Source organism: Triturus cristatus, chromosome 3_2, assembly GCF_964204655.1.
Source record: "Triturus cristatus chromosome 3_2, aTriCri1.1, whole genome shotgun sequence".
Classification (NCBI taxonomy): domain Eukaryota; kingdom Metazoa; phylum Chordata; class Amphibia; order Caudata; family Salamandridae; genus Triturus; species Triturus cristatus.
Genome location: NC_140584.1, coordinates 569434432 through 569450905, shown reverse-complemented (window position 1 = coordinate 569450905; position 16474 = coordinate 569434432).

Sequence of the window (16474 nt, the reverse complement as noted above, 5' to 3'; positions counted from 1 at the left end):
AAGATCCATAATGATACAGGGAGTAAGATTGGAAACAGGTATGACATCATGGAGTTACCTGGCATGGGCGTCAGTAGTGAGATTCTGGTGAAGTTTGAATGTTGGAGAAGGGAAAAGGTAACAGTATAGTGCAAAAAGGAGATCATGCACAGTGAATTATGCTGGGCCAGGGAGGTCAGAAAAACTCTGGAGGCCATATGTAAAGAAGTGAATATTACGCTATGTACCCAGAATTTGCACATAGAAATCTTGAGGAGTAATCTTTGGACAGTAACAAAGAAAATCTTTAGGGAAAGGATAGGCAGTATTTAAAGGGGAAGTCTTCAGTTCAGTTTAGGCTTAAAGTTTGGAATAATGAATAATGGTTCCCTTATGTGGACCTACTACCCAACCACCCGCTTAGATATGAACTGTTAAGGTTGCGGTCGAGTTTTAACCCATGCTATAGTAGCGACAAGGAAAAATAGCAATGATGGATGTGGAGGGGAAATGCATGTGTAGTTTGAGTGTAAAGTCTGATCACTTACACATCCTATTGGATTGCTTAAAAATCTTAGCTCTTCGTAAAGCTATTCTAAAGACTGTTATGTGTGAAATATGGCACTTTTAATTGTGTGCAAAGTGGGGGACTGCTAATAGATATGCGCTATTGGGAATTTGCTTGTGCAATAGGGAGATGTATGATCGCTGTAAATTAATTTTTAATGGGGTATTGAGTGAGATTTCTTGCTTTATGTTGCTTTTTAATTTTGTATGGCAACTCCATTGCCTGTACATAAGCCTTGATACGACCTTACTTTGTACACATTTTAAGACCTTAATAGTTTTCGAAATGTTAAGATTGGTTTTATTGGGGCGGGTAGGGAGGTGGGTGGTTGGTTGGTTAAAGGAATTGATTTTATCTGTATCGCCTTTCATATTCTCCTATTTTTCATTATGTAAAACAGTGAAAGTCATTGTCATTGTGTCTCTCATGCGGCAGTTGTCTCTGGGATTCAGAGGTCTGCATTATACGTGCTATTCTGACAAATAAAATCTGTTTTAAAAAAAAAATGATTTATTTTATTGGCTACAAATGTTTAGGCTATTTATTTTAGGATGCTTATACTGGAGTACCGCTAGTCCAGTATCTACTGGGCTAGCTGTAGGAGGGTAGTGGCTGGACAGGGTGCCAGTTCACCCTGATACCCTCAGATGACCCGAAAGAGGTGGGGGCCTGTACCACAGAGCCCACTGCTCAGTCTAGATTTTCTAATAGCAGGTCACCCATGAGGACAGCTTCAAGTGCAGGACAAGCAAGGACAACGCTAGAGACTATGCAATCCTTGGGGCAGGGACCAAGGGTTGAAATAGTTAGTTCTTCAACAGGGCACTCTTTCCCCAGCTACAGATGGTAACTTGAAGCGCACACACAGGATCTTACAGCACAGGGGAGGGGTCGGGGGTGAAGCAGTCTCAGCTTCAATGAAAACGGGGAGCTTCCCCAGTCTCCCTCAGTGTTGATGTGCAGCAAATGTCCTTATCTTGAGCAGCTGTCTGAAGTCTATTTGTGTTTTGAAGGACAGAATAAACTGCACCAGCTCCAGGCAGCTCTGTCTCTGCTTCGATGCCCAGCCCTACAAGCTGCAGCCCAGCTCCTCCAATCAGACTGGCAAATTCCTTTTACCGTTAATCTGTCACAGACGCTTTCTCACGTTCAAACCCTATCCCCGAGTCTGAAAAGAGAATGGCAATCCAACCTTTGTACTCCACTCCTCGATCTCGGCGGGCTCTTCTGATGCCTTGTCAGAAAAGAGCAGAATTGGTGGCTGGGAGTGTAGGCGCACACAGCTTATTCTGTATAAGAGGTAAACACAATTGACGTTCCATATAATGGATGTCCGTAGGTCGTTTGGTGCTTTGGAGGGGGGAGAGCCACCTCATCTTCCTTTGCTGGAAGGAACTCCAATATTAATCAAAAAAAGTTCTCAGAGCACTCAAAGAATTCTGACTTTGAGGTCATGGTATCAACAGTTCTTCATTCAAATATCCAATTTCGCTCTTGTGCTTCGACTTGCTACTTGCCAACACTTGTTTCGTCTGTTGCTGTAAACGTGACAGCAGACTTCATCAGGACTCGTTCTTTCTGTATTCTGCCTCGTCCTCTTAGTGGTAAAATGATCTGTGTGGTTAGTCTAGTCAAATTAATCGTGATCAACAATACACAATGTACTCGTCTGGCCCCATTGCTTTGTGTGGAAACTGGAGTGTGAGAAGTTGGCCTGGCATATGCTGGTCACTAGCTATAGTTACCACCTTGCACCAGTCCAATTCGACTCTTAAGGTGATAGGTTAAAGACAACCTTTAAAGAAAGCTATCCTAGTGGTAGCTGTGGAGAGCAGCCTTCAGGCTAAGTCTTGAAGGAGTGTTAAGCTTATTGTTTTACCATAGAAAACCTCTTGAATGACCAAATGAAAGAGTAGTCCACACAGATATATATATAAAATATATGTATTTATTCTAAACAGAATCCCACAAGTCTCTTTATGAGGCTAGAGGTAAAGTTACAATTCAAACAAGCATTTATAGATACAATAAATAGCACTGGAATCACAGGGCCCCAGGGGGGGACCAAACCATATATTAAAAAAATGGTATAAGAACCACGACAATTCTACAGACAATGCCTAGGGCATTTAGGATCGCTGGCCCCTTTAGAATCCACCCAAGGTTATGAGGAAGGGGACCCACGGGAGACGCGTGCAGTGCAAATAGCTGCTATCGGGATCTCTATTAAAGCCTATGGAGAATGTCACAGTTTGATTTTAAAAGATTAAAGACACTTCTAGCAGGAGTTCAAAGTTAGGAGCTTAGAGTTAAGCTTTTGAGGAGCCCACTACCACGAGAGTACCGAGGTACCACTGTTACCTGCCTCAGGGAAGCCGGGTGCATAGGTCGTTTTCGATGTCGGGTCGCGGGCTGATTTTCAATGGGAAAATGTACAAAACTGCTGCTAGCTAAAAGCGTTGATGATGTCGTGAAGAATGAAGTTGTAGATCTTGTAGAGGAGAACCTGAAAGCAGAGGGGACAGAGTCTGGGTCACGGCACAGTGACCAGGGAGCTCAAGGAAAAGAGCCCTTCAATGTTGGGTGCTTCAAGTGGAAAAGGTGTAGCTTGGATCTGCAACCACGGCCTCCAGGAGGCTTCAAGGAAGGCCAGCTTCTGGAGGGCGACTGTCCCACGAAGGATGAGGGTCGCTGCGGTGTTAGTGTCCGGATTGGATCCACTAAGCCTTGGCAACCGCATCCCACGCAAGATGAACAAATCAGCTACTGGTGCAGACCCACGAGATCTGAGCAAGGTCTCCTTCGAGGAGACTGTAGAGCAGGCCTGGAGCAACCAGGGGAGCTCTTAAAAGTAAAGATTGACCCCCGCTAGGGCCCACAAGTCGCAAGACAAGGAACCGTGGGAGGCAACAATATGGGGTGCGTAAAAGGGTGCCCACGGGCCACAGGAGTGGGCTAGGGCGCTGATCTTTGGCACAGTTGCTGCTGAGAGGTTGGCTCAATATTGGGCCAAAGCACAACTTCCCCACTGGTCAGGGTCATGTGCTATGCAAGAGGTGGCCGGTGTCCTGGGGTATTGGGGATCTCGGCACCCACGCGGTCCACGGTGCTCAGACTTGCTGGGCACACTCACTGGCCTCTGGGATGCTAGGAAACCCACCTCAAGGTTGAGAGGAGTCGTCGATGTCCGAAAGAGCAGCGAAGTTCCAACCGGGTCACTTGCAGTGTTTCAGGTGCCTGCCAAGCAGGGGTGTAACTCCTTTACCCCAAGGGAGATTTCTTCAGTCAGCTGGGCAGCAGCTCGTCGAAGGTCAAGTCTGTAAAGTCCAAGATTAATCTGAGGCTCTGGGGACACAGTATTCACCTTTATCCAAGAGATTAGGGGAGGGTCCAGATCAGAGCCCACCAATGAGAGTTGAGGCGGGAAAGGATGGCTACACCCTCTCCCCTTTGTGTGTTTCCCACCTGGGCGAGGGGCAGGATGCCCCTGAACCGGTTCCAGGCGGTGTATGCAGAATGTAGGCGCTGTAGCAGCCTACATGCAACTCTGAAAGGCATCCTATGGTGCACCCACCCAGTTCCAATCCACATAGCCTGTCTGGGAAGGTGCTGGCACCTCCCTGCAACAGGATCCCTATTGTCCAGCTGCCGAGGCTGGGGTTTTGCCCAGCAACAGGCAGCCAGAGTCGTGTGGGTGGCGAGTAGCATCCATTTTGTGATACGTGTGCACTTTTAAATTGGTGTCTAAATTCTGCCGCTTTTCCCATATCGCCCCTCTAGCAGGGGGGAATCATGCCCTCATGCCCATGGCTGGACTGGGGGTATGATTCCTACATGTTTGACACCAAACACGATATGGTTCTGTGTAGCCATTCTCAAGTTATCACGCTATCGCGATATACTTATAATGCGGTTAAGAGTATATGGTATGGCTACACTACAAACAACCCAGCAATGATTTTTACGAGGGTTGCAGAGGGGCCCTACTCAGGTAGGGGTCCCCCCTCACACATATCTCAGCACCCTGCCTTGTAGGATTAGCAAGGCCTGCTTGAGGGGTGACCAATGAGAATACATGTGTTGTACATAGGTGGGATACAGGGTACCTGTATCCCTGTAAGGGGGTACAAGCACCACCTTACCCAGACTACAGTAGTGGTCTGGTGGTGTCATTTGGTATGGCTGTCCCAGGTTGGCACAATAAGTGCTGCAGTAGTGCTGGTAGGCTTCTGAGGGACCCATGCCCTGGGTACCTAGGGTACCATCTACAAGGCCTGACAGGGTATCCTCAGAATCCAATTGGGTTGTACCTAGGGTACTCACATCAGTTTAGAGAAGAAGCAGATAGGCTGGGGTCCTGGATAGCAGGGCCACAGCCTGGCTAGAGTCATAAAACAGTCAAAACATCAGCAAAAAGTTGGGGGCAACTATGCAGTCGATGCCACTCTCCTACATGGAGCCAGTGTGTAATGCTGGCCTAAGATCTGTAAGGACAACGGTCCCACGGAGTATTGGGTCTTCTGGCATACACGACTGATTTGACTAGACTGACCATACAGATCATTCTGCCACTAAGAGGGCGAGTCAAAATAAACACAGAAAGAGCCCCTCTAGCTAAAAGGAAATGTAGAAATAAATGCTCTGGTGGAGGGAAACCCCATAATTAAAAACCCAAGGAAACATGGTTCATCTGGGCCTAAGGTAGATGGTGAGGTGGAGTCACAATTAAGCTGGGACACTACTTTGGACATACTTAAATCCCCTATAAGTCAGTGTGTAGCACCTATAATGTAAAAATTGCAACATTTGGAATTAGCCATCTCCACACTTCTACAGAGAAGGGAATCAGTTTACGGGCTTCTTCCTAGGCCTAATGACCATTCCGTTGCCTTAGTAATATTAAAGATGATAAGGGGGAAACCTATCAAAGGACAATGCTTGTTTACATCCTAGCCCCCCTGATAATTAATGTTGCTGCAAAATCAGGGCCCCCTCCAGGGCTCCTTACAACGGCCAAGGGCACTGAAACAAAAACCCAGAATAACCAGTCTGATTATTGTAATTGCATTTTATAGCGCTTACTACCACAGACAAGGTGTAGAAGCACTTTTTCGGCTAGTGGAACGCTACTCCGGAACCCAAAAAGGATTAGTGGTGAATTAGTATAGGGGAATTTGAATTTAATTTGAGTGGTGGACATGCAAGTTTGTTATCTGTATTGAAAAAGGATAGTGGAGGGATAGAAGAGGGAAGGGTTTGCATTTACATAGCGCTTTCTACCCCTAAGGTGCTGAAGCACTATTTGGCAGGTAGCAATCTACTCCGCAACCCAGACAGGATTAGTGGGGAATTAGTATAGGGGAATTTGAATTTAATTTGAGTGGTGGACATGCAAGTTCGTTATTTGTATTGAAAAAGGATAGTGGAGGGATAGAAGAGGGAAGGGTTTGCATTTACATAGCGCTTTCTACCCCTAAGGTGCTGAAGCACTATTTGGCAGGTAGCTATCTACTCCGCAACCCAGACAGGATTAGTGGGGAATTAGTATAGGGAAATATGAAATTAATTTGAATGGTGGACATGTTAAACTGTTATTCTGATTGAAAAGGAGAGCGGAGGGATAGAAGAGGGAAGGATTTAGACTTTTTTGTTTTTGTTTTAGCTCTTAGCAGTATAGAAGTAAGAGTAGTTCTGGAATCATTAAAGGGGAGGTAGAGGGGGAAAAGTCAGAGGGAAGGGTTTAGAGAGACTTGTTTGGGAGATCTGAATAGTAAAAGAGGTATGAGATGATGCAAGGAGGGGTAGAGGAGAGAAGTGTCCAGAAAGGGTTAGTTTGGGAATCGTAGTAGTAGAATGGGGTTTAGGATGAGTGAGAGAGTGGAGGTAGAGGATATATTGAGAGAGGTATAGGGTGAGAAGTTGGTGAGAGTCTAGAAAGGTATATTTTGGGGATCATCATAGCAGAATGGGGTTTGGGATGGGTGAGAGAGTGGAGGTAGAGGATATATCATAGCAAACGGCCAGCTGAAAACCAAGGCAACCCATACAATTCAATGCTGTGCTTTATCTCGTGATATATTTGCTTTAAAGGGACAAACCGCTTGAAAATATTTAGATGCCAAGTGATCTCATATCATATTTAACACCTTCGGTCTGTCATCGTGTTTTAACTACCAGGATTTAGCAGTCATGGGATCAGACAATCCAGCCTGCAAGTGTTATGTGAAATTCAAAGTCAAGAATGCAGTGGGCTGTTGGGCAAAAGGCCAGTGTCACTGAAAGGGTCACATTATGTTAGGCACTAGGTTTAAAGAGATATGGAAAGACAAGCTTTGGCAAAGTCATTTTGTTAGTCTTTGAAAAGCACTCAAAGGTTTTTCCATCACAAACACGCATTAGGCATGAAAAGACTGAAATTAATTAAAAGTAAAAATGCTGCTGTCTCAAAGTGAAGTCCAAAAGAATGTAAAACAAGAGCCATTGCAAAAATAAATAAAAAATACACCAGCACTGGCACGGGCAGTGGGGCAAACTACGTTTTAGGCAGTTGAGCACAAGCAGAATTCGATGACTCATAGTGTAGAGAGCCATTAGCTTTAGTGGGCTATCCCACTGCAACATGCTGGATGGTGTGTGAACGTAAAATCTGAATGACACTTAGACCAATAGCTGATGAAGACTGACCAAAAGCCCCTGTATGTATACATATATATTTGTTTACACATTATTTTTGGGAAAATATTAGGCCAGACCTAAATGTTTGGGTACTTGCTGGGAGTTTCGACAAATCAAAATCCAAGGGAAACATTCCCAATGTATGTATCTTATCCAAGGCGCACCTGAACACACACCCCAGGCAGCTACAAGATGATTTTATGCCATCAGGACATATTGTTTCCAATCCTGGGTTTTTATTATTAGAGCAGTGCATTCTGGAATTTGGCATCTTCATTAAATTCGGGTTGAACTAAATCCGCCTTCTCATCAAAAAAGTGAGTCTCATTGAAGGGCATGTCCATAAGGGATGCCTGGACATCCTCTGAAAAGCCAGCTGTCCTCAGCTAGGCGTGATGTTGGAGCTGCACTGTGGAAGCAATAGCTTTGCCTGGTGAGTCAACTGTATCCAATTGCCATCTTATACTGAACTTTGCTGCACCTCTCCTGTCAGCAACAGCTTGGGAACATATGGCTTGGACCTCCTTTGAGGATTTTCTAACAAGTGGTGAGGTAGAGAACACACCAGGGTTGATCCTGGAGGTTGAGGCCTGGACCATCAGGCTCTAAGGGGAGGCGAGCTGGGTGCAGAAGGGTGGGCCCCCGGGAGCAGGGCGAAGGCAGCGGGAGATAGTCCTGTGCACAGCAGTGCATGTACAGGGCTTGGCCAAGCTCCCATGCAGGACATCAGTGAGGACTACAATGAAGGAGAGTAGGGACTTAAAGGGGGACAACCCGGACTGAAGCACCTCTGTTAAGACATTGGTCTAGACTTCAATCATGGGTAGCTGAAGGCCCATCACCTAAGCTGCCCTCCAGATCACCTTCACAAAGGAAGCCCCCCCCCCCTCCATAGCCTCTGTGGGAGGAGAGAGGAAGCCAGTGTCTGATAAGGTGTCTAGACCACTGGCATCAGCCGGGTCCTCATACCAGGTGTCATCGGCCAAGGACTCTGTTAGGGGGTCGGAATAGCCATAGGGATCTTTAGATCTCCTCCATTCATGTTCCGCTGCGGACTAGTTAGGGAACTAGGGATCCATCTCCAATTCAGGCAATATGAGGCCTGGTTGTCACTGGTCCAGCTCTGTATCGGAGTCAGGAATCACAGTGGGTTTAGAGGCGCCAGAAACTGGGCCACTGGAATGGTCTCTGGAGGAAGTTGTAATGTCCCGTTTGATAAGGATCCACCAGTGCCAAAGGTGGACATGCTGGCAGAGTCCCAGTCCGGTTTGTCCCGAACCTATGGAACCAGAAGGAGCTTCAGAAGGGGGATGGCTGCCCAAATATAAGGCCCATTGCCCCATAAAATGCTCTAAGTTGGGCGGGTGTCACTCGGGGAAACTTCACAAAGCGTGGAGCGGACCCAGTGTCAGGCACAGGCTCCACAGGAATAACCTGGGAGCGAGGCCTGGACTTGTGTCCTCGTTCCTGCACCTCATCCAATAAACAGGATCGGCGCAGATAAGTTTAAGAGCACTTTGACTTCTTGTGTGACTTACCTGAAGAAGTCCGAGGTCACAACAATGATTGGCACAAGCAACTCCGAGAATGGTCCATTTCTAGGGTGACCTAATTGAAAACAGTGGACAAAAGGATCAGTGGTCAAATTTGACAAAAAATACTCTAAAACAGTAGGAAAAAAAGCCCGCTGGTCAAATTCTACAAAATATTCAATGAAAAAATTACTGAGGGCAGTTCATCCAGATACACTGATGGCGCGTAAAAGAAGAAACTGAAGTCAGCTCTCTGGGGTGGCACCTATATATGCACCACAAAAGTCACTTCCAGTACGGATGATGCCAATGACACCATGCTGAGCTGAACAACGCCACCTATCGGCACGCAAGGGGATTGCTCAAACATTTCCAGATCCACCCAGACACCTGGGTAATATATTAAGGTAAGGAATCAGCAGCTAAGTCTCTATCAGATTAAACTAGTTTGGAGTCCTGTGCTTTGAACACTCTCTTAAGTTTGAGGTTATCAACCAGTAGCTCGTGAGCTACTGTAGCTCTCTAGCTACCTTGGAGTAGCTCACCTGTGTGCAGCCCAGCTTATTAAATTAGAAAGCTTTTACTTGATTGAATTAATATATACATATAAGAAAACTGAAATTATGCAACACTAATAATATTAGTAGCTCTCAATCCGTTTCATTGAACATAAGTAGCTCTCAGTACAGAAAAGGTTGGCGACCCCTTTGTAGAGTCATATGTGAAAGACACACCATATGGATTGAAAAGGAAAATAAAAATCATTGTTTTTCTATACATCCAGGGTCAGAACTGCATTCAAGTTTAGAGAAGAAAGCGATGAGTTAAAGGACTTTTTATAGGAGGCAATGAGGTGAAAGGATTGTATATATGTCATCATCATATTGTAGCAGAAATTCATCCCCATCTCCATTATTATCAAAAGCTGGTTAACATTCGTCAGAGTCCGATCCAAAAAGTTAAGAGTGCTAGCTCTGTCGGCACAGAAGAAGGATTTGCTCTGTTGGGTCAGAATGAACACCGCAAGGATCCGGAAGGGTGCTAAAAAATCACAACATGGCTTCCTTTAATGTCTCAATCTGCTGCAATGTCACAGAGTGCCCCAGAAATTCCAAAGGCATCAGGATTATCTAAGAAACCGGTTCCTTGGTGGGAGACCCAGAATAAGACTAAGAAGCAGCTGGACGTCCTGGCAATTTCTTAGTACCAGAGTGGAATGGCTGGGATGAACCGTACTTGGGCTTCTCAGGTTTCTTTTTGGACTTTAACTTACCCTAAGACTTAGACATCGATGAAGATCTGTCAGCAGAGCAGCCGCGAGAGCTGGAATGGGTCTGCAGTCTTGACTGAGTGGTAGCAGGGCTTACGTGAGCGTGTGGCTATGTATAGCTTGGCTTTGTGATCCCGGATCGCCTTCAGGTGCAGAAGGGCATACTCCTCACACAACTTGGGTTCATGACCCGAACCCAAACACTAAAGACACACCTTGTGGGGGTCCGTCACAAACATCATCTTGTGACAGTCCCCTACAAGGTGTAAACTCTGCTGTTTTAGGAGGGACCATGTTCCCTTGCACACTGTAAACGAATTTCCAGAAAAAAAACTTTTCTGTTAACGGGTTAGGAGGTGGCTCAGGATCTGTTTACGAAGATGCAGAAAGAAAAGAACTGACACTTGTATGCTTGGGGGACGCTTAAATGCAGGCTTCAGCCATCACTTCCAGGGTGGGACGAAGTTGATATGGAGCTGTACGACACTACCTAGAGGAGTGCTGGGACTATGCTGAAAAATCTTGCAGATCTAGTCTGGGACTAAGGGATAGTCTAAAGGTGAGAAAAAAGTGGTTAAAGTATCCACCAGAATGGAAGACTATGCAAAAGTCAGAATTATAGCATACAGACAGACAAAAATACAGACTTTGCAAACCTATCTCAGTTGCTGTGGTAGGTAAAAAAATGAGTTTGAGGTCAAAATAATTGAAGATGTATTCTTCTGCTGCTATTTTATGTACATCACTAATGAAGTGGTACACATCAGTTTGAATGAATTTTTGCCACTAAAGAAAATTCAGCTAGTACCCCCACTCATTTTCCAGATAAGATCACCATCTGTCTGGTTCTTGGCACATCCACTGCAAGAACACTATCAGACTGCAGACTAAGAGTGAATACAAAATAAAGGCAGCATACCTATCCCACCTATGCACCCAGACTCTGGAAAAACATCCCCATATCCATCATGGCTGCCCACACATTGCTAGAATTTAGGAAAGAGTGGAATATACACCTCTTTAAAGAATAATAAATCACAATGCATTAACAGTCTACAAACCAGCTACCTCTCCCATTGATTGTTGAATGTATGCTTGTCTTTCACCTTGTACAGCACTCTGCTGCATTTTGGTTAGAATTGCGCCATTGAAATAGCACATATATACAAATTAATGGTTCAAACAAAGGTATCTGAACAGAAGTACTGCATACCATTTCTGGAAGAATAATTGAACTCATTGCATATATAATACTGAAGAGGAGTTAAATAGGAGTAAGAGGATGTTCAAAGTGCAAAAAGAGAAAAAAGAGAATAGACGTACGAAAGGTAGCTGTAAGACTGGAGACAGGAAGAGATGGTGAATGCAACAGGGAAATCAGAGGATTGAGAGATAGAGAGAATCATGTCAGAATGGAAACAAATCAGGGGGTATGCTTAAAGCAGAGTGGATGAGATATGAGGTGTGTGTAAAGTAGAAGAAGGGGGAGTAAATAAGATCAGCATATTTTTATCAGGCTAACTGTGGACACTCTTAGTCTCCATGTTTAATTTTAGACTAGCGACGTTGACCTTATTTGCTAGTGATACAATCCACTCTCTTATTAAGCATGGCATAGCTGTTTCTGTGAACTACACATGGAAATTAATGATGAAAAATGAGCAATCTATGAAAAACAAAACATAGGTAGTGTTGAAATGGTGGATGAAAAAGAATTTGTAAGAGTAGGATAAAGGAGCAGTGAGTAGAATAAAGAGGCATGAGATGGAAACAAGACTAAACAAACTTGATATCCGGCAACTCCAGCATTCAGCAGTGTCGGCAGCTGGCTTCTGAGACAAAGTTCAGGCACCAGCATGTATTATTTTAACAAATTAAGTACCAGCTTACGGGGGGCGTGGCTTGGTGCCCGATGAACATGGAGGCGTCCGGGTGAAGCTCCGTGGTGCGACTTGGCCGCCCCGCGATTCACGGCTGTCGTTTCCAAAGTGCTGAGATGAGGTGATCGTCGGAAGGTCTGGTGAGCGCCCTGTGCCCCTCTCTGGTCCCGAAACGGCACGAAAATGCAGTAAATGCGATATGCGTCTCCTTTTCTGTGAGGTGCGATATCGCGGCAACGGGCGTCATTTTGAATTTTATATGCTCAACGGTGTTTCTATCGTATGAGGCATTTTTTGCCCAAAATGCCTTTGGCACTTCTCCTGCCCATATGCCTTGATTTTTGCTTCGTTTTGCTATGCCACAACACCTAACTGAGCTGTTATAAGCTCATATTTCACTGCACTCGCTTTACCAGAAGAACAATTTCCTTAGTGGCCATTTCGTGAATTCACAGGCTCTCTATATTACTGGGATTAATTGACAGTACATTCTTTTCCACACTCTCATCATCCTCACCAATACTTGGGCAGAATGCTTGCTTTTTTCATTTCCTGGAGATTCATTGCCTCATAGTGGAGTTTTACTACCATAAAGCAGCTGTTGGCGCAAAACCTTGACAGGCATATTTCTTTTAATTTTATTTTGTCTGCTCCCAGTCTTTTATACAGATTCTTCCCTCTTACTCTATGGCAACTGGTCTCAATTGCCTTTGATTTGACATGAGGCAGTTTTATGACCTAGGGGCAGATTGAAAGGTGCATTTTCTAAGCAGCAAAACCCAAAACACATCTTCATCAAGAATTCAAGAATTTTTACTACATTTTCCAGATTGGAAGACTCTCTGTTGTATTCGTCCCAAACTAATTTGACAAACATGGATCTCCCTGCACATCCCCCTGGCAAATCTGTTACTAAACGTCTTAAACAACATCCGCCCTCTCCTCCTAAATCGACTTCAACTGTTTCTATGGAGTTACTGTTGGAGGAAATCAGGGCCCTTCGACCCTTTATGAAGGAAACTAATACCAAGTTACAAATTCTTGCAGACAGTTGCTCTCAACTTGACACAAGTGTCACCGCAGTTGAACAGAGTATATCCTCCTTCAGTGATACAAGTATGACTGTCTCCTAGCTCCAATCTCAGGTCTCTGTGCTTCAACGACAGCTCGAGGACCTTGAAAATCGCAATAGGAGGAATAACCTGCGTATTTACGGCCTGGCGGAAGGAATTGAAGGGTCTGATCCTCTTGCCTTTTTTAAATCTTTCCTTCCCAAATTGTTGCATTTGGCTGACGGTACGGCTCTCAACATACAACAAGCTCATAGATTGGGCAGGCCTTCTTCAAGTACCTCACCTGTGCAACGGCCTAGAGGCATTATTTTATACTTTCTGGAATATACCGATCTGCTAAAGGTTTTGTCAGCTGTCAGATCCTCTCAACGTATTACTTGGTCTGGTTCAACCTTATTTTTTGCGCAGGATTACGCTAAAGTCACTGCCAACAGGCGCAATGCGTTTCTTGATATGAGACCAGTTTTGAGATCGATGGGTGCCCGCTACGGTCTTTTCCATCCTTGCCTCTTTAAAGTTACTTACAACAACAGAACAACATCCTATGACGACCGAGTGCTATGGATTCTGCAGGACCTTCATCTTCAAATATTACTTCATTCTTAATATTTGCTGCATTTGCAATTTGTTCTACTCTTTGGTTACATGATGGTTTAACTTCTCCTGTTCTTATTATGCATTGCATATCTGTTTTCTAAGCGCATCATTTGTTAGGTTTATAGTTTTTGTTCCTTTTATTTGTGTGCAATTTATAATACTTCATAACCTAGAAATCTTGTTGTTTGAACTCGCATTTATTGCATGTCTGCTTGTTGGTTATGTTTTTCATGGCTTCATGTGTTCATAGTATGTTCCTATTTGTTGTCTTACTTCTTGTTGTTCTACGCCTTCACAGATTCTTCATCTTTATGGCGTGGTTCCCCCAAGTCCTCTGTTGACTGAACCCGGATGCCGCGTCTGTTCCATGTGGTTCCATCACCCCCTCGTGTTATATTATTAACTCTTCTATGTGTAGGTATGTTCCTCCTATACATCTCCTTCTTACTTTCATCTTTTCCATTTTTTCTTTTCTCTCCCTATTTAGATACTTTCATTACTCTTTTTGTGGGTGTCGTTAACATTTTTCTTCTGTGCTTCTCATGTCGTCTTGCTCTCCATGTTTTTTTGTCCTTCTTTCATCTATTTAATCGGTTCCTTCATTATAGTACAGTTGTCTCTGACCTTTATTTTTGGTCTTTGCTTTTAGATTTATTTACTTTTCTCTATTCTCTTTTTGAATCCATTATCTTCTTTATTCTTATTTCTTCTCATGTTCTTTATTGTTGCCATAATAACTTGGACTCTTGTTTTTTATTCTTTGATCATTTTGTGTCTAATAATTTATGTCACTGAAATTAATCACATGGAATGTTAGGGGATTAAATTCTCCCATTAAAAGGCAAAGAGTTCTGACTCACTTGGCCAGATTAGATGCCGATATTGCATTTTTGCAAGAAACGCATCTCTCGGATGTTGAGTTCTTAAAATTAAAAAAAGGTTGGGTGGGTGAAGTTTTTTACTCTCCAGGTGATGGTAGACATAATGGAGTAATGATACTCTGCCGTAAGTCCCTTTCGTTTACACTTGTGTCCCAAGACTCAGATACTGATGTTAGATGGTTGAATGTTAAACCTGTGGAGATCCCTCCTTCTGGCCCAAATTAGCTAAGCAAATTTCTCATTGCATGGAAGACAACTTCATTCTGGCTGGTGATTGTAATCAGATTTTTGATCCATTTATAGATCGAAATTCCACTGTCTCTTTTGTGCCTAATAAACCCCATAAGTCCTTTGTTCACACTACTACTCAACAAACTCCTTGATGCTTGGCATCTTTGTAACCCGACTACTAAAGAGTATACTTTTTAGTCCCCTTCTCATCATACCCAATGAAGAATTGATTATATATTTGTCTCTCATACCATCTCGCAAACTCTTACTCATGCAGAGATTGGTCCCATTTTATTGCCAGACCATGCTCCTGTCTCTATTGGCTTGGACATTTTACCTAAGTTTACAGGTTCCAGAAGGTGGCGTTTCAATAATGCTCTCCTCTTAGTTTCAAAATTTACTGCCTCCTTCATTACATTTCTTGACAAATTTTTTAGATAAATCAGATTCATTCAATGCCTTTCTCAACTGTATGGGATTCTTTCAAAGCATCTGCGAGAGATTTTATAATTGGGTTTGTGGCCAAGAAACGTAAAAATGACCGTAACTTTACCAAGGACCTCCTTCAGTATATTAAGAGACTGGAGCACTCTTTTATACTTCTCACTCGAAAGATTGTTTGACAGCTCTCATTAATGCCAAATTGCAATTTAATAAGAAGTCTACTGAAGATGCATCACTGTACTTGTTAAAATCTAACGCAAAATTTTGTGGGGGTAAAAACAAAGCGGGGAAAATATTGGCCAATTATTTAAAAGTCAACATAACAAATTAAACATTGAATCAATATATGATGAACAATCCAATTTAAAATTCAAGGATGTAGCCATTTTAGACGAATTCTCTTCCTTTTATAAATCAATATACTGCTCCGAAACGCCCCCCACTGATTCTTCCTTGTCACAATTTTTCTCTAATATCCAAAAATCTCAACAAACCCTTCCAGACTTGTCCTCCTTGGAGTTAGACTTATCACAACAAGAATTATCAGAGGCCCAACACCTTGAAAAAGACAAAGCACCGGGACCGGATGGCTTTACAGTCGAGTTTTATCTCCACTTCTCTAAATGTCTAATGCCCAAACTTTACTTCCGAATACATTCTTTTAATTTACTAGGTAGTTCCTCGGACTCCTTCTCTGAAGCACACATCTGCCTCATTCCTAAAGAATGCAAAGACTCTAAATACTGTAAAAATTATAGGCCTATTTCCCTGGTTAATATTGATTATAAAATCTTCTCTAAAGCTTTAGCTATACGGCTAGACTCCTACCTACCGGATCTGTTGGGAAGAACAATCTGGATTTGTTAAAGGTCGATTTATTACTGACAACACACAACTTCTTTTTAATGTTTTATCTAAATCCTCCCACTCAAACCAATCACTTGCGGCGATAGCATTGGATGCCGAAAAAGCATTTGATAGGGTTGAGTGGACCTACTTATTTTATGCTCTCAAGTGGTTTGGTTTTGGTCTTAAATTTACTTCCCTGATTTCCCTTCTTTATTCAAATCCCCGCGCAGCAGTATGCGCCAAAGTTTTAATCTCTTCATTCTTTGATTTAGGTAGAGGAGTGCGTCAAGCCTGCCCCCTTTCCCCCTTCCTTTTCAATTTGGCTTTGGAACCTTTTCTTTCTAAATTACGTCAAAATACCAATTTATATGGTTTTCAGACGTCAAATTCCCATATTAAACTCGCAGCCTATGCGGATGATATTCTGCTTTTTATGTCACAACCAAGTGATTCAATCCCTGCCTTTTTAGCAGAAGTGCGAGCCTATTCTAATAT